Here is a 21,252-nt window from a genome sequence, read left to right on the forward strand (position 1 = left end):
ATACAAAGCTCAGAAGAGCAAGGTAGTTTTCTTCAAATCTGTCAGCTTTATTCACTCTGTCAAAGGATCTCATGAAAAACACTACTAACGCTAGAGGAACATACAGCATGACAGAGCAATATATGCAGCCAGAATAAGTAAAAACGTTTCTTTCTCTCAAAAGCAGACAAACATTTGAATCACCCAAGCTCACCCCTTTCTTCCAAAACAGAAACTCAAGAGCTGTGCAGCATGACATTTATGAGCCCACTTCAGAAGTCAAACCACTACCATGCAAGAAGGTGAAGGAAATGCAGAAGGAGCTCGCAAGCGAAGCGATGAAACCGTTAGTATGCTAACGGCAATATTCAAGTGCAGAACATTCCCCTCAAAACAAAAAATGTATTTGGTAAATTCACACAGAAATGTTGATGATGAGTTAAATATAGGGTGTTCTAGAAATAGACTAAAATGTCTAATTATAGATGAAGACAGTGACATTCAATCCATCCCAAAGCAACTCTTTCCCACACTTTCCAACCTATGCACTTAGCATTCCTATTCCTAGCAAATTATCCTAACCATAATATCTTTTCCTCCAATACAGAGAGAAATAAATTTTACACGCAAATTTAGGAATTGGAGGTTCTTTCCAGGCTAACCAAACTACTATCAGTTTCACACTGAAGCCTGCTTGAACCTAGTACAAACTCACACACCACACAAGGGAAGTGATCTCTTTAAGGACTAATAAGTGACCTGAACTCCAGCCCCCAGATTCAACACTGAAGATGGCTGACAGGTAAGGCCTAAAGGACACCAAGGTAAGAATGCATAAACTTTGGTCCCTAGCCAATGGGATCCTCTCAGCACAACCACTGACACAGTGGAAAGCTTTGCCAAAGGACAGGCTTATATTGAAGAATAAATCGCTTTTACCTCTGCATAGATTGGCCAGGTCAGGTCAGGAAAGTGAAAATGTCCAGAGCCTTTCACACAGCTGCTGCAGACTTTTGATAAGCAAAAGACTTAAAATTCCAGTATGTATAGTCCCTGTCAACTACTTTATCTGTGAAGAAACACTTAGGTAAGATTTAAGAAAGCAAGATTTAAGAATGCAAATAATCTCTAAAACACGTCAGTGGCATTAAAATTATAAGTACCATAATCATTGGCATATGGTAGCAAAGTTTCAGAGCTTAAGTGCACACTGTAACCAACGCTGGAAAGGTGAACTCCACCTCCTGCCACTCCTGTGCTGAATCACTGTGGCGGGGGAAAGTCCTTGCTCCTTCTCGCACACCCAACAAAACTCCAGTGAGTTACCAAAACTGACAGTGAAAACAACAAAACCTGCAAGCAAAAGCTGAGAAATTTTTGCTAACACCTGCAAGAAGAGAAAGCTGATTTGGAGATCACAGCTTCTCCTCTGACACAGAGGGAAATCCTCCATTTTTCTTTCTTTTCTATCAGCTCACTGAGCACAGTCCTGCCACAGTTCCCTCCCTTGAACATTGCTGTGCTGAAATACGCCTCATGTATTCAGCTTTTTTCATACATCAAGTGTCTAAAAAGTAACACACACAACCAAAGTATGAGTTTTCAGCAATCCTTAAACATCAGGCTATACCAGGCTGACAACATTCTTCACATCTAGATGTCTACCTCTTTTTTCCTTCTCATTCGAGGTCCAAGACCATGGACTTGACAGTTCTAATATTCAACAGATAAGAAAAGAACATATTAGAAAACCAACACTTCTGTAAAGGCAGGGATCTGGAAGTAATGTTCAAGCTAACTGGCATCTGATGACACCATTCCCATGGCTCTCTCAACAATCACAAACAATCCAAACTGAAAGATCCTTGCTGTGAGGGTGGGGGAAAAGGTGGGATTTTTTTTTTTTGAGACAAACACAGGCTTCAGCTATACAAAAACTAACATCTTTTCTCTGTACCTTCTAATCCACTTCTCTGCCTTCTAGACCTGCCCAAGCTGTCATCCGTAAGTCTTGGGAGGACTTTCAAATCACTTTTTCCTATCTCCACCACTGTATCACAGATGTGTCCGTAGCTCTGGCAAGGTTCTTGTACAGCAGAAAAGAGAATGAACATGGCAGCTTTTGTCTTCAAAGAGGAACTGCTCCTCTGTGAAGCCCTGATCAAGAGAAAGTAGCAGCAGCCACTTACTGTTTAGAAAACAAAAAGCCTTCTTCCCAAGATAAGCAACTGCAGCTTGGGAGATGACTTTAAAAGTAAAACTTAAAACCTCAAATTTTTAGGGCTGGATGGCTCAACAGGGTCTGGTGCAAAAGAAAGAAGGGGAGAAACGAGATAAGGCAAGGGAGGGTCATGTTCTACCAGCTGCAAGCAGAGAGCCCTAGGATCTGAAAATAAAAGTCATGATGATAAAAAGAAATATGCAAATATATATAAGAATTTTTCAGAAAAAAACTTCTATTACTCTTTTATTTTTTCAAGTAGTTCCTCTGTAATTTTATCTGTGATTTTTCAACATGTAACAATGCGCCAAAGAAATCTCCCAAACACTTGCAAAACTTGTTGCTTTTAGGAAGAAAGGAAAAAAAAAAAGATATGGCTGAACACTTGGAAGGCTGAAGACAAGAGACAGCCTCACCCAAAACATGACCATTTACTTAATGGTTGCCTCCCTCTCCCTCCCCTGCAACTGATCGCCGTACTAAGCAAGACTCCATTGTACTTCTCAGATACAGGCTCTAGACAGTAAATGACCTGGAAAGTATTCCCCTGTGCACAACAGCTCAAGTACCCTGTCATTTAATTTTCAGCAAGAAGATATCGAATTTGATTTCTCAAGTGACAGACGGAAATATACTGTCCAAAGTTATACACTCAGACAAAACTTCTAAAGAGCATTTTCGCTCAACAAAGATAAAAACAGAGACTCTTTCTCAAAAACTTTGCTAGAGTTCCTAAGTACATAATTAGGAGAATCAAGGTGGTTTTCATCCACTGAAAGTTTAAGAAGCAATTTGACGCACCACAATTACCTCCAAGATTTTCTTCTCCCATTACAACTACCACTAAGCCTATTTTCTAATTGGTCTGCCATGTACACCATCACCCTAACTTCCATTTCTTAATAATTTCCAGGAAAAGGTGAGCACCTGCCCGCATAACAACTTAACTCCTTCTATTTCGAAACGACACCGCGGCGGCTGCCGTTAATGGCTCTGTTTCGGCAGAAAGAGAACTTCAATTTAAGGGCACAGGAATGATCTGTCCTCGAAATGATAATTTAAATCTGCCATTTTAAAGTCACCACGGACCACACAGGCGAACAGCAGTGGAGCGAAGGTGTTCAAAGCCGCAGCGCTGATAGCCAACACTGCCCGAATCGCTCTGGACCGTGCCCTGCTCCATGCTAGCCGAGTGCAGGCACACGCAGCTTGAGAATAAATAAAATACGGAATTTTACAGTCCGCTGAGCAGCGGCTGGAGGGCTCCGACCGGCAGCCAGCCTGGCACTCCCGCACGCTTAAAAGGAGACAAAAGTATAAAACGCAGCAGAATTACAAGCCGGCTGTCACACTTGTGCAGCGCGCTGCTCAGACAAGCACAGCCGCGGTGCCCTTTGCCCGCAGCAACAGGCACAGCTTCGGGCAGCTCACGGCGCTGCTGCCCCGAGACGTCCCTTTACTCACGGCCCAATTTATATTTCGCTTTTCCCTGCTGCTGCGCTTTTCCAGAAGTTCGCTCTTCCCCGCAGTTTCTCCCGACGGCGGCGGAGCGCTGCCCCGGGCGCGGCCGCCCGTCGAGCAGCCCCGCGTGGCCCCGGCCCGCCCGCCCGGCTCCCGCTCCGCGGGCAGCACGTACCGCCCGGCCGCGGGGCCCGCGGCGCCGCCCCGGCCTCCCCGCAGCGTCGTGCAGCTAAAATGGCTCCTGTCGAGAGGGGGAAGTGGTGCCCGGGCCCCGGACGGTGACTCACCGCGGGGCCGGGCGGCTCGGCTCGGAACGACACGACACGCCCCGGGGCGGCGGCCGGCGCTCCGCCGGGCCCGGCCCGCAGGTGGCGGCGGGGCGGGGGGGGACGGGCCGGCGGCGGCCTCGTGACCCGCCCGGCTCCGCTCGGCCCGGCTCGCCCGGGTGCGGAGAGCGCCCGAGCCGCGCCCGCCGTCCCGCTCCCTGCCGCTGCCTCCGGTCCTTACGAAACATCCCACCCCGCACCCTCCATGAGTAATAATTCGCAGAGTCAATTAGGTTGGAAAATACCTCTGAGATCATCGTGTCTGACCCATGACCAAAAACCTGCCTGTCAACTAGACCATGGCACCAAGTGCCACCTTCAGGGACAGTGACTCCGTCACCTCCTTAGGCAGCCCATTCCAACGTCTAACCACGTTTTCTGTGATGAAATTCTTCCCAGTGTCCCACCTAAACCTCCCCTGGCTTGGTTTAAGACTGTGTTCTCTCATCCTAAATTAAATGAACAAACACATTTCTGTGGAACATCTCATCTTTTCAACCAATATCATCTTGCTCACACCAAATTGGCTAACTTCTGAAAAGGAGTGAAACTTTGGGAGGGCCAAAATGGTTGGGGAAATTTAGTTAAAGTGCAGTATCCAATGGAACACGGACAGACAGCCAATGCCAGAGACAGGCATCCTGGGATTCCCAGTAAATTTCTGATACACTCTTCATGTTCTTGAAACAAAGCCTTGTGCCCAGTAAACAACACACTGAAAGCCGCCTAGCCCTCAGCAGTGTCGGTGCTTGGGATGGGCTCTACGACTGCATAGGGCATGCTGAAAGGCCTGACAGAAGTGTAATTTTAAAAACGTGGCACAGACGGTGGGGACAGAGCTACTTCCACCTTGTTTCTGTAGGAAGGGTAAGCTCATGCTCTGTTTGCAGGCTGGCATGTGCACTGGTTTGCCACAAATTCCCAGAAAGGCAGAGTCCAAAGCAGTGCAGTGGCCATAAGGGAAGGCGTGGCACAGGGACCCAAGCCACGCAGCCACCAGAGAGGCTGTAATGGCATGGCGAGGAGCTGGGAGGCGAGGAAGCAGCAGGGACCTTGCAATGAGCAGAGAACATGAGAGTAAGAAAAACCTGAAGCTACTTCTAGGAAACACATTGAGATAAATTCAAACCTATTTCAGGACAGCTGTCATTAATGCTCCCAGTAATAATTAACCAGTAGTCCCACAAGTTTTGTGCTGCATAAAACCCATGGTTTTATGGACATTAATATCTCCAACTACTGGTTGTGCTGACTTAACAAGAAGAAAATTTTGGGGTTACTTCCGAATGATTGAGTCCTTATGACACCTGCATGGCACTTAAAAGCAAAAGTGGGTCCCAGTTTATTGTTTAAAGGGCAGTTACCCATGTATGACTTTATTAGATGTAGTTTATTATCCTATTTTTGAAGCCTGATTTAGTGAAAGATGTGAAAAAAGAAGCAGCAGCACACTTTTTATGACTTACTGATTAAAAGTATCAATTAAGTCAGTACTAAAATCTCTTCACTACAGCTCTTTATCAAAATATGACTTCATTTGTATTTCTCAGTTGAAAAAAGTCCATGAGGAGAAAACACTGTGTCATTATTTTATTTACTATATTTTTTCCACCTCTCACAGCAGATGTATATTCCTTCTCTCCAACAACATAAATCTAATCCAATCTTGCATCTAAAAGCATTTGTTTCTTTCGCTGCAACATCCTTTGTAAATCATGGGGCACGGAGGGAAGAAATCTGACCCAGGTGCACAGCTGATACAAGGAACTGTAACATTGGCACAGGGAGAGCATTATTGTAATAATTAAAGAAAGTCTAATAGTTATGTTTAGAGAGGAAAAAAACAACACATTCTTATCCAAGCAGTCAACTAAATTGAAAAACCATTTTGTAGTGATGTATTAGCACAAGCTATGCAAACATTTTGTCGTTTCTAAGCTAAATCTGGAAGCAGTATTTTTTTTTTAAAGCATATGTTAAATGTAAACATATTTAGCAAGAGAGAATGCAGGTGGATGTTCATCCCTGTAACTGTATCAGGTCTCTTGCTAATTATAATTTTGGCTTGAAGAAGAAGTGGCCTTGCCCACTGCTGGGATGAGTATTTCCACGAAACTTAGATCACCATTTGCCCAAAAGACATTGCTAGACACTGACCAACAGCACAGCTCAAGCCAATTTAAACAGCTTTAGCCCTCCACTCCATCCCAGCCTCATATTCCTCTCTCTGAGCTACTCCCCCCACTGTTTCCCAGAGCAAATATTTGTGCAGTCACACAGCGTGGCAGAGGGTGGAGCCCACAGCAGAAAAGTTAAGGCTGCACAAATAAATAAATAAATAAATAAATAATGCACAATACAATTTTCACATTGCTGCTGGCCCCAGCTCCCAGAGAAACACATGCCAAATCATGTGCTCCAAGGGGAGCAGTGTAGCCCAGCAGGCTTGGGCTGGCAGAGACCTGGATGTGGCTCTCACTTCTGCTGGCCTCAAGTGAGAACCCAAGCAAGCTGCTTCTCTTTTCACACCCTGCTTTGGTAATCGCCTCCCTCCTTCACAACTGGCTTTGAAAGCTACAGGTCTGCAAGGGCGGGATGAGACGGGCTGCCAAGAGGCACAGGAGCAGAACAAAGCAGCTCTCCTGAACAAGACTAAAACACTGAAACCATGCGAGGACACACCACCTGAAAGACATACCCTTTAGTCCCATAAACACAAGCCAAAAGAAAGGTTGTGAATGTCTTCAGCTTTCAGTTTTGGATGGAGGTTGGGGAGGAGAAAATACTGTTTGATGGGAGCAGAAAAGTTAGATCCAAAACTCTTAGTTTGTTTTTTTTCCTGCTATATTATACACAAGTTCACTACATGAGAAGCCTTAGCAAGCCCCCATTTGTGTGGCACCCTGTGGTATCATTCCTAATGCAGCTCAAGATGCTGTAACTCCTATCCACTCTTCCAAGAGGAGATCCTACCACCCTGCTTCCAGCTCAGGCTCATGCAATCACCTCATACAGACTTGGGGCTTCATCAAACTCTGTCTCAAAAGTGGATAAAAGTCTGATTTAAGAAGCTTCTGGTTTGCATTTGTTTTTATAGGATCCCACTATCTCAAGCTTTGCAAAATAGTTCATCTCAGGCATTTCTGGAAGGGAAGGAAAAACTCCAACAATCCCATTCACAAGCTCTGCCCCAAAGAACACCTGAGCACTGGATACGCCCAACATGACACTGTTTATGGAAGGACAACACTTGAACCAGCTTCCACCCAAGTCTTAACACCCAAACTCCTGCATCTTCTTTTCTCCTTGGGTACAACACCAAGAAACACTAGTAGCAGTGCTATCACATTTTAATCCTATAAATATGATATGCATCTATCACAGTGTTACTGCCCTGGTACTTTGGGTTTGTGGGCTGGCACTTTCCGTGGGGGTAGATGCCACATACAACACAGGCTGACACTGTTGTGGGTTTCAAATGCTGCCAGATGCATAATGACCTAAATATTTACACATGGAGAAGTTGCATCAGATTATAAAGTAGATTACTCCTATGCCCAAAGGAAGGAGGACTTTAGGCACAGAAAAATTTGTACCATTGTGTTATTTAAAAACTTAATCACAAATTCAGGCAATACACTTCTGATATTTTTTAGGACAACTGTTTGCTATCTACAAACTTGCATTTTCAGAAATTTCAACAGAAAAGAATCTCAGAGAAGAAATGTGGATGACACCTGAAGAGCAGCCCATACAAGTATCAGTTCTTAATTTCCAATGTAAAGGTACGGTTCAGTGATATTTTAGTGCACACTGTGAAAGCAGAGCATAATGAATTTGAGGAAATACAGTCTACTTTTACACTGTGCTCATCTTCTGAACTTCAGTTGAATTGTTGGAAAGGAAAGATGATAGTAAACAAAGTGCATATAAAAACACCACTATATGTCTTAAAAGTTGAGAGGGAAGGTATCCTGGCCATCTGTGTTTATTTGGAATCCTTCAGATAGTAAATGTCATCTTTCAAAAAACACATGGGGGGGGGTTCTCAAGTCTATGGTAGCAGAAGTGTCCAGAAATTATTCCTTGGTAGCAGAAGGGCTAGAGAGGTGTCTGAAATTAAATGGATTCACAATCAAGCACCAGGCAGCTTTAACCTCATCCATTTTGTCCTTCCAACTGTGCCTCCAGTGTTTCCTACTGAAGGCAGATTTGTCAAAGATGCTGCCTTTGCCAGCAGTACAGCAACATCCCACACAGCTACAAACCCCTGACCTTGTACAGCCTTGCACAAACTCTTCTTGGATCACCTCTAAGGTATTCCTAGGTCACATCCCAGCAATGGCAAGCCTATAGGACAATTTACTTTTCCTCACTCTTTTAAGTTCCTTCCTTCCTTCCTCCTTTTGTTATGGGTTTGCCTCTGCTGAGAAGTACTGCTTCTCAATATTTCTGAGAATGGTTTAAAATCTGGGTATGTTCTCCTTTCTACTGACAAGCAAGCTGTGGAGGAAAAGAATTGCAAAAATCTAGGTAGTAGATACAGCTCTGACAGAGGATAATCTCTGATTCACTCTCAGCCAGAAACTCCAGGCTCCAACTTCTCCCTAGCACTTCTTTACCAACCCCAACGGCACTTTTCCCTTCCCATTCTCTCCTTGCACTGGTTCTGATCCATATGGTACCTGTAAGCCTTCCACTGATCCTATGAAATGCCTTACTGTGGCAGAAAGCTGACTGGGGAGGATGGGGAATGCTGGCTGCTCTTGAACTAGATCAGACTGTGATGAACACTGCCAGCCAAAGACATCAGACCTCCCTCTGTGGTACTAATAACTACTACACTGGGCCTGCACTCAGGTAAATTTTTCACCCTAAGATTCACATGATTGCACAACAGTCACAAAAAAAAGTAAAAAAAATTACTTGGGAATGCTACAGGCAGAGGGGAGGGACAGAGATACTGCTTAACCCATAGCTTCTGACCTGAGCTAGCTCTTGTTGTCCTTCTTCTGCAGACTCCTTGCCTGTTTGTTTCAGAAAGTGCACTGAAAGTTATTTAACATCCTATAAATACCCCTGCCAGTAGGTGTGACAGAAGTCACGCTTGTAAACCCACAGCTCAAAGGCAAGTCACGCAAAGAAACAAAAATAGAGACAGGACAAATTTATACCCCATACTACTTCTCTCAGTGAGCTTTAGACCCCACAAAAAATCATGAAACAAAAAGAGTTAAACTATGATCTACAAATATTTTCAAAATACAACACAATATTACCAGGTTTTCCGGAGAAAAAAGAGAAATCGTTGTGCGTCACCTAATACTATTGGTAAGCACACTCAGACAGACACTTAAAGCTTTGGCATCCTAAAATCCAATTCACTTATAATTTGCTAATCTCTAGTTCTTCATTCAGGATCACTAAACTGATCCACAAAAAGGCCAACTTTCCCTACATCTTTGAATGCCCTCTGCAGAAACTATTCCAGCACACACCCTACAAGAAACAAGGCAACTAATCAGAGGAAATGGACAGAGGAATGCGTTTTATACCAACAAAGAGCTAACTCTATCTGGATTTACTCTTTTTTTAAATCTAGAAGAGCTTACTGTTTGAAAAGGTGCAACCTGTTTCTGAAACAAGGCAGAAAACAATATAATTCTAATTAAGGCCCAAGTACAGCTTTTCATTGTAAAGGTAACACTATTTTATATACAGAACATATATCACTACAACATACTTGCAACAAACAATACCAAAATGAACTCATTTTTGTTACTGAATTACTGAATATCCCAAGAGAACCAACAAGGGCATAGCAACATCATGATTTATTCCAAATTCTCACAGAGTATGTGTATCAGCCCTGAAAATTCCTTTAAACTATACCTTAATAAAATACAAATCTGTACAACCCTGACTGCAGAAAGATTATGCTAGATCCTTAACTTCACAAATGAAATGATCACTTATTGGTGCAGCTGGTTAGAAAGACAAGTATTAGGTTGCCTATCTATCTCTACAGATTTACACTCAAAGGTTTTAAGCAAATACGGATTTCCCACTATTGTGCAAGAAACATACAAAGGTAAGGGGGTACAAGACACAAAGTAAAATTTATAAATACTGATAGAATTCAAAACAATATGAATGGAAGAAAAGTCTAGACTTTCCAAGGACAAGAACCATTCTTTCCAGAAAGTAAGTCAGTTCTGATCCTTGAAGTAGAACAGGACACCCAACATCATCCCACAAGCTTCAGATCCCCCCACTGTTATACTAATTCAGAGCTATGCTGCATTAACAGGACGGTTGTATGTGCTCCAGAATCCTTGCAAGGATAGTTTTTGAAGAATACCAGCTTAATCTGAAACCATTAGAGATGTTACTACACCAGTAGTGGTAAACTTGGCCTTTGCTCTTTTCCTTTCTTATGCACACAAACACAAAATCCAGAACTATTTGTAAACATGTTGCTCTGTAGTTTTTCTTTTTGATGTCTGAATGTTGCAATCCCTGATACAAGAAAGGAAAAAATCAGCGATGCGAATGAACAGAAATATATACTAAGTGACACTATGTTGCAAATACAGCCAGAAGGAACATAAAACAGAGGACCGGTCAAATTGTATATAGTGCAACACGGGTTTCTCAACTGGGACACTTTGTAGTTGGCTAACAATACTCATTAAAAAGTTGTAACTGTATTTTTTTTCCCTCTGCTTATTCTGTGAGTCACTCATTACATTTCTGGGTGTTGCAACACATTCATTAATAATAAACACATACTGGAAAGAGGAAAAAAAAAACCAAAACAGTGTTCACAGCGGATTTTTTAATGTCTGTATTTATCAGTATAAAAATCAAGAATGAAGCTGAGATTTTCAGAAGTTTCTATGCAAGGAATGTTATTAATCACAGACAAAGTATTTGGTACACCCAGACCAAATACTCTGGTCTGTGCACAGACACCAGTGCACAGACACATGCCAAAGTTACAGCACAGCGGTGTCAGTATTGCTGTTATTGTTTGGCCTCTTTACAGGGCGGGAGCAGAGGGGGAGGGATCATCATGTTCCCCACCAAACCCTCTCCCGAGGAAGAACAGCTAGGCACCGCCCTTAGCTAGACAGTTCTGGACCCAAAGCTGCACTTCTGCAGCTGCCTCTTTTTTTTTTTCTTTTTTTTTCTTTTTTTTTAATTAATTAATTTTCTTTTAAAGACCAGAGAGTTACGTTTCGGAGGCTGCGCAGTCCCAGAACGCCATCCACACTACAGGAAATTACTGTCGATGTCTTAAAGAAGTACCAGGGAATTATTTATCCACATTTGTGTTTTAGACAATAACAAAAAGAGCACCAGACAGATGCACGTGTCAGGGTGGATGCTGCAAGTTTTTCTACTGCTCCAGTCAGATGAAAAAATGTTTACTTCTATTCCAATTTCTTTTATCCTTTCAATCCTGCCACCTTATGCAGGCCACACTGGCTACCTCACACACTTGTGCTGACTCCCTGTATGGATGTAGACCAAATTCATGGAATTAAAGGAAATCCAGATAAACATCATTTTTAGAAAAATGTTGAGCTAGAGTTCCAAGAATATTTTAGATGCTTACAAGAATGCAAAAGGGTATTTCTGCAGTGCTCAGGATGTGAACACAAAGGAAAGGAAAGTGTGTTTGTTACTGCTCTTCCAGCTGCTCTAATTAATGGAGAAAGATAAAAGTGGTAACTTGGAGAGGCATGAGATAGAAAATAAATTATAAAAAAAGTAAGCTCATGTGAATGAATCAATTTTCCATTGCAACTCACTCAGGCTGAGACCTGGCTATTAAAGAACAGTTAGCTAGAAACGCAACCAGGTTACTTGCTTGTTCAGGAAATAATATTTTTAGTAGCAGGCTTACCTATCCAAATACATGCTACATTAACCAATTGGTGAATACATAAATCATGGAGAAGAGAGGGGGGAAAAAAATAAAGACTGCAGGACACAAAAAGTAGGGGTATTGAGGAGCTCAGCGCTGCTGGGAAGGGGAACTGGCTGCTGGAAGGCCAACATTTTTATCTCTCAGATACATTTCAAGTCACAAAAACAGTTTCCATCTCTGTGTTCATCTTCAGCCAGGCAAGCAGTCCTACCAGCAAATCCTGTAGGACTGAGATCCTGTAGATCAGTCCAAGAAACCAAACCATCACCTCTGCTATTGTCACTTGCCCATAAAAACAAGGTACAGCAGGCAGACATATCCTGAGCAGGCATGGAGGTTCAGCTCCAGAGTGAATTGCTGCTACTATGATGTGTTTTCCAAAAACCTCCCAGGAATCATCTTTCTCGGTTCTGTGGTCTAGGGAGCCCTGAAACCAAAACTGGGAAGCAGAGGCTAAGAGAACAAGAACACATTATGGCAGGCACAGTTTTCCACATGTGATTTTCCTCCTGCTTTCTACTAGCAAAGTTTATTCTGTTATTAATGGAAGCAGTTCAATATTCTCCCCAAATAACCTGTCATAAAGGCTTAATATTCTCAGTGCTACATTCAAAGTACTATATATAATTCATACTTATTATTTCAGTCTAATTTTGTCTCTTCAGAATTTCAATACATATATATGTTTAAACTTATAATCCATTTTGTCCTGAATTTATTTAGGATTTATGAAAGTCCATCAGCTTTAAAGATACCTGTGCTTTGAAAAACACCCCACTAGAATTGAGTGACTTCAACTCCCTCTACCATCAAGGAACAGGAGTTCACATTCTAGCACAGTAGCCTAAATTCAGTGTTTCATCTACTGCTTCTCTGTAACTAATTTTATTTCTTGAACTTTTCCTTTTAATGCTCCCCATTTTTAGCGAGACTTATTAGAATGTCTTCCAGCTTTGCATAACAGACAAAAATATACCACTGTGACTGAGCACAGAAATCTTCCTGTATGAGTAACTGAAGAGTAACATCAAACTAATTTAATTTTAATATTCAGAATAACAATAATTAAAACAACCTTTTTATGTCAGTAGTCAATGATCTCACTGAGGAAGAAGAAAGAGTAAAGAAAATTACTTTTTTGTTTTGTTTTTTTTTTTCATTAATTGCTCTCATCCTCAGGCCTGTTGGTTTTATATGATTATATGATCCCTTGCTGCTTTGCATAAGCTAGCAGCAGCTTACTTCCTGCTACTCTGTATCATGAGAAAATTAACTCCCCTACCCTAAACAAGTACCCTTTAATTCTTTTATCACTAATCCTGAGGTGCATGCAGGAGGCTGCTGCTTCCCCAGAAGATCCTAAACAATCTGTCTCAGGGTTGTGGTTCCAGGTGATTGTAACAGTGTTAGTGCATTATTTCTACTTAATTTTCTGAAAATATACAAATTTTCTTTAATATACTAAAAGAGATTAAATTACATACTTTCTGCTCAAGTATATGACATTATCCACTGAATCTTTTCAAAGCTACCCAAATATATTATTTGTCCCCATTCCAGCAAAAGTCAGATCTGGAGGTAGAGGATTTATGAAACAAAATTATACAACACATTGGAAAATTCACCGCCCAGGAAAAATGCTACCTGCACCATCAGAAAATGCAGATTAGCATTTTTGTGGTGAAATGGAAGCTGGAGGTCATATAGGGAGAAAACAGAGGAGAGAGCACCCCACTTTGGGTACAAATCAACAGGCACAATGCCCAGTTCATGCTTGTAGGCAGAAAGGAGTAGGCTGAAGACCTGACCTGAAGATCTGCAGGTCAGAGCTAATGCAGCAAAAAACTGTTTATCTACATAGACAAAGCAAGCCAGAGGAATGGGGAAAACAGTGTATAATCATTTAGTAGTTGTGTTGGCTCACTTTTAGTTTAAAATCATTGCCTCTTGTCAATATCTGACATGCAAAGTCCCTATCCCTCCTTTCTGTAAGTCATTATAAGGTCTCCTTGGAGCCGTCTCTTTCCTAGGCTCTCCCAGCCGGACTTTGTAGGAGAGGTGCTCCAACCATCTGATCATCTTCCTGGCCCTCCTCTGGAGCTGCTCCAACAGGTCCCTGTCTTTTTTTTCTAGTGAGCATGCCAGACCTGGATGCAGCACTCCAGCTGGGATCTCCAGAGGGGGAGAACTGCCTCCTCACCCTGCTGGCCACGCCGACTTTGCCGCAGCCCAGGATGTGATCAACCTTCCAGGCTGCAAGTGCACACTTGCTGGCTCATGTCCAGCTTTTCATCCACAAGAACCCCCAAGTCCTTCTCCACAGGGCTACTGACATTTTGTTTTGTTACAAAGCTCCTCTCTGCCATCAACATCACAGAATCATAGAGTTGGATGGGACCTTCAAAGATCACCTAGTCCACCCTATTCACCATGGACAGAGACCTCTTGCACTAGATCAGGTTGCTCAAAGCCTCACCCAGCCTGACTTTGGACACCTGCTCATCCACATCATCTCTCCGACTCTGAGCAGAAATACACTTCTACTAGCCATGCAAGGAAAGCCCCAAAAGATATCTCCTTATCATCCATTTATTTTCACTTTTATTAAACGCCAGAAGTGCAAAGAGTTGAAATCCTCTGGGGAAAAAAAGAACAAATATAACTACTGTGATAAAACAGAGCTGATGGCAGGCTGCTAACTCACGTACTCTTTTTCTCCACATCCCTGATGGGGCCTTACTGCCTCACTTTCCCCATTACTTTTCCCCCAGGTCTGATCACTGGCACCAATCCCAAGGTACAACCACACCTGATTCCCCACAGAACCACCAGGGGTTTTCTGTACCTCCCTCCTCATTTGTAAAGCACAGCAAAGTCCAGACTGTCTAAAAGGAATTGGAAGATCTTGAGTTTGAACTTTCAGTCATATCCAACTGGGAAAGCTCTGGTGCTTCACTGATGGCTACCATTCACTTAGAAAATCTGATCATTAATTAGGTGAAAAAAACTGCTTGTCTACACTTCATGCTCTTAATCTCCTCAAAACTACATCACACTAACACTATGTTCAGGAGACAAGGGGAAAGAAATTTAAGCTGTAATTACAGGTAACTGGTCTTCAATGTTATCTGGTAGCAGCATTCAGATTTGAGTCCATTTTTCTCACATTTAGCAAAAGGCAACACCTTGTTCTTAAAAAGGACACAAAAAAAATCCTTCAGTAAACAAATATCCACACACTAAGCTGGATGTGAGGGATGTAAATTTCTCACTACAGGTAATCAAACTCATTCTTCTGCAAGCACTGATCTAGCTTCCAGTTATTCAACAGGAGTTTAAATCACCACAACTTTACCAGTGGGACTATTCAATTTCTTCTGTGTCTCATTTCCCTAGCTCATGCTCTTCCAGTTAGAAGGTGAAAGCTAGTTTGGATTGCCTTTTTCTGCTTCTTTCACTTTCTAATTTGTTTTACCTTATTTTTTTTTTCATTCCCAGCTCTATTCCCTATTTTTCAGGCATATAAATGAACATTCAAATACATTTTGAAATAAAGATAGGAAAATTAGATTGTGGTGGCTCTCTAGAGCAAAAGCATGGAGACATCTGCTTTTAAGCCACCCAAGCTCTGATCATGTTCCAGTCAGAATCCACATACAATTGTAATTTCCTCCCTGCTTATGTGGAGATGATAAGTAATATTTTTCTGGCAAATGAAACAAGTAATCACAAAAAAGGGATTCCTCCCTGGAACAGTGAAAAAAGAAATAACAACAACAACAAAAAAAACCTTCAGAATTTTTATTTTTACTTGTCTCCAGTTCAGTAACAAACTGAAAGCCATTATTTGAAAATATAACTATGTAAGAAAGTGGGAGCACACAAACAACAAAGTACCAGTGACAGCATTCATAAGGTCACCCTCTTGCATCCATCCTCCAGTTTCTTTAACATAGTATCCAAATTCCGTGGTTTCCCTAATACTTCCCATTTAGGATAGGCTGCTCTGCTAAAAAGCAGTCACCCTGCAAAAGAACCACAATTAGGCATTTTCTCCCCTAAATGACACCTGCACAAATACTTCTGCCTGTTGAAACACCTATAGCAAGACTACTGCTCAGCCTGATAATAACATCTACAAAATAGAAACTTGTATCTGAACATACATATTCCAACTGCAAAAAAAAACAGATGGGAAGAGTTGATATGGTTATCCACCACATCATAAACCAGTAATTCCAACAAACTACATAGTGTCTAATTACACTTAATGCTACTACATGTCTTGGTGTCAATCTGAAACAAGGAAAGTGTGAATCCAGGAGACCTAAAGGCTTAAAGAATTTAAAAAAAAGTAGTAATCTTGATAGGTGTTGAGGCAAAGACATGAGATCTGAAACCCAGCCTGAATCTCAAAGTATGCGAAGAACACAGTGTTTTGCAGTCATTCTCCGCAGGAAAGGCATTCTCTCTAAAAATACCTTTATTTTTTTCCTTCAGGAAAAGCATGAAATTAGTTGTTTTCTTTCACTAATGTGTATAGATTTGGGAAAAGAAGAAAAAACCCATCTACCTAGTAAACACAATGAAGGGCTTGTACAGTCTCATGTTTGACTTGACCTTTCAGCTGCTAGTCACAAACAATGATAAAACAGAGACTACAAACCACCACTTCTGATTCAGTGTTTTTTTCAGAGGAACAAAACACAACTTCTACAAAGGTTAACATAATGGTTTTCTTGCAGAAAACACATAGAGACCTTTTGTGCCAACAACATCCTGAAAATCTGTTCTGTCTGACCTCTGCTTTAGACTGCCCCAAAATGTACATCCAGAGGCAAAGCAAGCAGCTACATCAGACTTTAGGTAATATATTTGCAATAATTCACCTCAAATGAGGTACACAATGATGCACTCCCCCCCTCCCCTCCCAAAATAATGATAGAAGTATACTGGTATACTTAATCTTAGGCACATGAAAACAATTTAACATTGTTTAACATGCATCCTGGAAAAAAATCACAAATGGTCATTTGCAAAGAATATAAAAGTGTATTTCTGTCTCTCACAATCACGGTTGTAGTATGCTTATGATCAGAAACCAGTTTGTTCTTTAATTAAAATATACTTGTAATGGTTTCCAAGTGTTGCTACATGATAATACCAACATTTGAAAACCGAATTTGAAAAAATCTTAGTAATCTTTTTTTAAATCCTTCAGATCAAATCTGCTAACCCACAAAATTAGGTCAACTAAGAAAATCTGAAAAAAATCCTTAGAGGTTTGTTTTGGATGGCTTAAGATGAAGGTTTCACTTGAAAAGGCGTCCAATGAAAGGCAGCTGCACAGAGCACATGAAAATCCAAACACACAAGAAAAGAGCTCAGCTCTACCTCAGTGGAAGTAAGCAGGTCCTGGGGGATCTATTCTCTGCACAAAACTACATGTGGGTATAATTCCTCTCTACCAGAGGGAAACATAAAATGCTGGCACAGGTCTGTAGGTTGGAGAAAGGTTTACAGTTCTAGATTCTGTGGATACATCTCATTTCCAGTATCACCACTAACACACCACTGATTTCCTTAACCCTTCCCCCCAGCAGTTTCTCAGCACAGTTACCAGAAACTGCCTCAGCTTTGCGATCCAGGCTCCCCAACCCATTTTGAGTGAAAAAAAAAAAAAATCCAGTGTTTTAATCAGGTAAATTAAGTAAAAATAGTTTTGGCAGAAACAGAAGGGTTCCTATTTTCAGCTGGCAAGCCAGGGGCAGTAAATGCACTCAGATGAGTGACCAGCTGCAGGGGTGGGGGGATGACTGATGCAGAAGACAAGCAGACATCACAGCTATGGACTATGCTCTAGAGATTCATTGTTCCTTAGACAACACATTGTTATCACAACATAACTGGATGTTGGATTCAACAACGACAAAGTTGGATCAGTCAGTGTTCCTATGGCAGTACATGAACACTAAGTACTGTCACCACCCTTTTTCTGACCAGTCTTGATGTCCTCCCACAATAGCACTTCCCTCGTCATTTATTTAAAGAAATACTAAATTCCATGGCACAGGATGGCATAACCTTGTCACCTCTTCAGTAAACTGGTGACAAAGTCCACTCTCAGCTTCCCTTAAAACAAACATATTTGCTGTAATTCTCTTGATTAACAGTGGACATTAAAAACAACAAACCTTTCAATTTCTCTTAGACCCTTCCCTTTTAACAGAATGAAAGAACAGAGTACATATACCAGAATGCTATTCAATATCCCCTTGCCCGGAAAAGGTCTTTGAAGATCTGCAGCAAGTTGCAGAATCCTACAGCTTTTCCACTGCTCCACCACCAGCTCATGCCCCTTCTCCAAAGAGCCCAAACACACCCCAGAATCACCCAACACAGGCTGACGTGCAAGCTGCTGGTAATGGCACAGCAGCAGAGCCTCTCTGGGCAGCAGCAGATGCTGAAACAGAAGCTGCAGCAGCAGATAAGGGTGTGAGCAACCTTCTGCCAGGACTTGGAGAGTGCTTGGCTTTCTACCTGAATCTATGACACGCAAATGAGTCACAGAACAAGGTCAAGCAGGCTGAAACACCTCATTAAATTTTGTTGATGCCTGTATCACCAGGAACTCCAGACAATGTAACTGCTTAAGGTCACTAGTGTATTCATGGAGGGAAAAAACCAGCATATCCACTGCCTAAAGTAGACAAGTGGGTGTTAGTACTAGGTTTTAACAAGAAAAAAAAATTGTGTACACACATACAAATAAAAGGAAGTTAAATTCTGGAGAGCGAGCAAAATTACATCTTCACTGGCCACGGGTGTGCTGGATTAGGCACCAAATGGGAAGTTTGCACAACAGGTACAGAATAATGCATTCCATAAAAACACCTAACTCTTGACTATTCTGACTATAGTGACACTTGGCTGTGGTGAGGTGGAAAATCAAACCTGATAGATAGCACAGTCCTACTACTATTTCTAGTATTTGTTGATTCAGGGTGCATCATTATCCTACACACATAAGTTTGTGCTGTTAAGCATACAAACAGTCAGCTATATAGCTCAACTACTTAACAGTATTATGTTAAAATTTTATATGCCTCTGAGATGGACACTTAACAATTCTGACAATTTTAATCTCAGCTTCAAACATTGTTTCACCTCAGAACCAGGAAGGGAATGAAACTCACTAAATATTACAAACACAGTAAGATGCCACAAAGTGGCAAACTACAACCCATGACTGCACTTTCAAAGCAGACACAATGTGGCAATACTCATTATCATCTTATATTAACACAAGTTTTATCCAAGTACTGAAACATGAAAATAGAATGCCAAATTCATTGTTCTCTGATTCTGCCATTTTCTGAGAAGAAACTTATTAAATAGCCTAACTAGAGCTCTTTAAAACTGAAAGCATCCAATCTGATTTGTACTTTTATTAAGTCGGCTCCTGCATATCCTAGAAATCAATAGTGCATTATTATTAACTCCAATGAACATAGCAACAGGCATATGGGCCAAACCCTAGAAGGCTGTACTGTCACTATTTTCCCAAACATGAACATCTCAATAAAGCAGATGAGGAAAGTGTATTTGAAAATCATGTTTGAGAGGAGTGCTTGGTATTTCCAAGTCAGTGGAAACACTCATATATACATGCTTTCAAGTCTAAAGATAGTGACTTACAACAACTTCGTCTCTTCAAGTTTCAGTTGTTCTCAACAAGAAAACTTCCAGTAAACTCATTCTACATAGAAAATGTTTTATTACCTTGAAACTTTCATAGGATATCTTAAAAGTGTGAATGAAAAAGCCAAATCAAAACCACTGTAAAAGACTGAACACCAGATTTTTGATAGCATATACACTACAGTACATGCACTAAAATGTTTTTTACAGAAAGAAATATTTCAACTCTTTAGAGTATATTTGTCCTAGTTCAGCTGCAGGAGGAAAAAAACGTGTCTGTTTGTTATATCAGAATGAATGGATGATGGAATTATAAAGCACCATCTCACAGCTATCTAGGCTCAAGTTCAATTCCCAGGCTAAATTAAACTTTCAGGTTTATTGTGAAGCTGCCTGAAAAGGAGCGTTGCAGGTAATGCTTCACCTTGATTCAGGCAGTCAGTCATGTTTCAGGTTACAAAACAATTTCACCCACATACCCTCTGCTGTTTTAGTGACTGCTGGGTGCAATTTGCACATGCTGTCAGGCCATGTGCACATTGCCTGTCTCTGTCTGCTTGCAGCAGATGCGGCCGCAGGAGAGCAATGCCCGAAGGACAGAGAGATGGTTCAGGGAAGAGCAGTGAGCAGCTGACTTCTGAACAATGAGCAATGTCCTTGCCTAGCTAAAGGCAGAAAAAAATCTTTTTCATCCCTGAATATAACTGACAGTATCCTGAACAAAGAAAGATGATACACCAACCTGGGAATAGGAGGGGACTGTGTAAAGAGAGGATCTGATATCCTGTCACCAGCTGCCACCAGATGTGGTGATACTCTAGAGGGATGTGGTGATACTCTAGAGGGAAGTACACAATAATTAATCACACTCCCAGAAGTCAAATTAGGCACCAAGAAAAAATGGTCCTCCTGACCCAAGAGAAAACCAGCCAAGTTCTAAAGTATGGCACTTTATTGTAATCTTGTCAATGTAGCAATACGTGCTACAATACACGGAAAGCACTGCAAATAATCTTGTTGTTTCAACATAGGGAAAAATGCAGGTGAATGGAGTATAGTCCTTCCCCCTTCTACACACACTGGAAACATCCTCCACCAAAGCAAGTGAAAGCACATCTTTAAGAAGAAAAACCCAGCAACTTTAAACACTCTCAGCAACTGCAAATCCATTACAATCCTCTACTGCCCTCGTCGCTACTTATTAGTTCAAAGTACAACATGCCTAACTTCATCTCTCAGACACTGGATGGCCAAGTAAATATCATGTATTTTCCTTACACACATGTATGATATACACAGGCACCATATCCTTCCTCAGATGTACAATCTGCAATTGTGACACCTGGTCTCCAAACCCTGGATCACTTTGGTCCCTGTGCTCTTGTTAATATTTCACATCCTTCCTCACGTGTGAGCAGCAAAACCAGACATGGAGTTCCTGTGATCTTACTAATGCCACGTACTTTCCTACTTCTGTGCAATATTTATATTGCTGCACAGCCAAAGACCACACTTCAGTTGCAGCATTGCAAGGAAAACTCCTGTTGAGATGATCCCCTGCACAAATTCTTAAGCCTTCTTTCAATAAATTACCAGTTTGAGGACAATCCCCTATCGTGCTGGTGTAA

General features: G+C 41.5%; 1 protein-coding gene across 4 annotated transcripts in view; it reads right to left on the reverse strand.

The window, feature by feature from the left end:
- ELF1 (E74 like ETS transcription factor 1) overlaps positions 1-21,252 on the reverse strand; it is an 86,091-nt gene that overhangs the window by 60,616 nt on the left and 4,223 nt on the right. Inside the window, exon 1 of one of the 4 annotated variants that reach the window (XM_064408674.1) lies at positions 3,837-3,968. The exons of 2 other annotated variants lie outside the window; for them this stretch is intronic. The gene's annotated coding sequence lies outside the window, so the exon portion shown is untranslated. Of the gene's footprint in view, positions 1-3,664; positions 3,790-3,836; positions 3,969-21,252 lie in introns of those variants that run through there. One more of the 4 variants, XM_064408675.1, reaches the window with a different exon arrangement.

This window comes from Passer domesticus, chromosome 2 (assembly GCF_036417665.1).
Source record: "Passer domesticus isolate bPasDom1 chromosome 2, bPasDom1.hap1, whole genome shotgun sequence".
Classification (NCBI taxonomy): Eukaryota; Metazoa; Chordata; class Aves; order Passeriformes; family Passeridae; genus Passer; species Passer domesticus.